Raw genomic sequence first — 1,176 nt, forward strand, 5'->3', positions numbered from 1 at the left:
GATCCGTTTTAGAGAAAATCGAAAAAATGTAAAAAAAATCGATTCTATAAATTGACACTTCCGGTCAGTCGATTTTATCGAAAAATTTGTCCCATTCTAGGCATATAACTGTCTTAAATATGTATTTTTAGTTTATAGAATATGGCTTATTGGGAAATGAATTAAAAATAACCGTAGTTGGTCTGAAAAGGTTCTGTTTATTAGTTTTGTTTCAATGTAGCTAATTTTTTTTTTTTTTTTTCATGGGCACGACAGACCGTGGAGGTCCTAGGCCTTGCGCGATATACTTATGAAATACATCGTGCGTTTCCTGACGTGGTTTTCATAGGGTGGGTCCGTCACTCCCACGCCTATTTTTGTGAGTGCCACCCATTGGCTAACGGGCCTCACAAATACCCGGGGGGAGATTGTGAGTGAGTATTCAATGTAGTTAATTGAGGAAGTAAAAGAAAGTTAGCTTAGCATATAAATGCAAAAAGGAATTTAAAAAAATAGAATAAACTTCGCGCAACTCTAGTACCAAACGTACTCCACTATTCCAAACACTTCGATACGGTTCTTAGAATATGACGCACTGATATTAACACAGGTAAATATCTGGGTAAAAAATCGATGTATATAGAATCGAGTTTTTGTCCCACTGCAGCCACGTAAAAAACAATTAATTAAGTAAGGTAAAAACTGAAGAGCATGCATAGTCCTAGAGTGATTTACTATCTCTGCTTAGTATTTTTCATGCCATTGATGTGAGATGTACTGTTTCTGCTCTCCATTTATGTGATGATATGTTTTCTGTCCTAATGATGCCTGAATTGTAAACTGGTAAATTATTAACTGCTGTTCGAGAGACTTAAGCTTCGTTTTTGAAATCTTGTTGTATCGTTTAAAAAAAATAAATACAAACATTCTGGTTATAACTACAGTTCATAGCGATCATTTCATCAATGCTTGGATCATGAGGCAGCCAAGTTTTTGTCCATTCATCCGGAATGAAATGCCAAATGCTTCACTCAAAAGGTCAAGAAGGTCAGGTAAGAACTTCATCACAGAATACAAAATCAGATGTGGTCATCGCTCTGGAAAAATGTTTTATTTTTGTGCTTAAACAGTGGTTTTTTTTTATAAATTCATATTTATTAATTTTTTTTTTAATGTTAATATTTATTACTTCTATGT

This window comes from Halyomorpha halys, unplaced genomic scaffold, assembly GCF_000696795.3.
Source record: "Halyomorpha halys isolate HHAL.00 unplaced genomic scaffold, Hhal_1.1 Scaffold313.1, whole genome shotgun sequence".
Classification (NCBI taxonomy): Eukaryota; Metazoa; Arthropoda; class Insecta; order Hemiptera; family Pentatomidae; genus Halyomorpha; species Halyomorpha halys.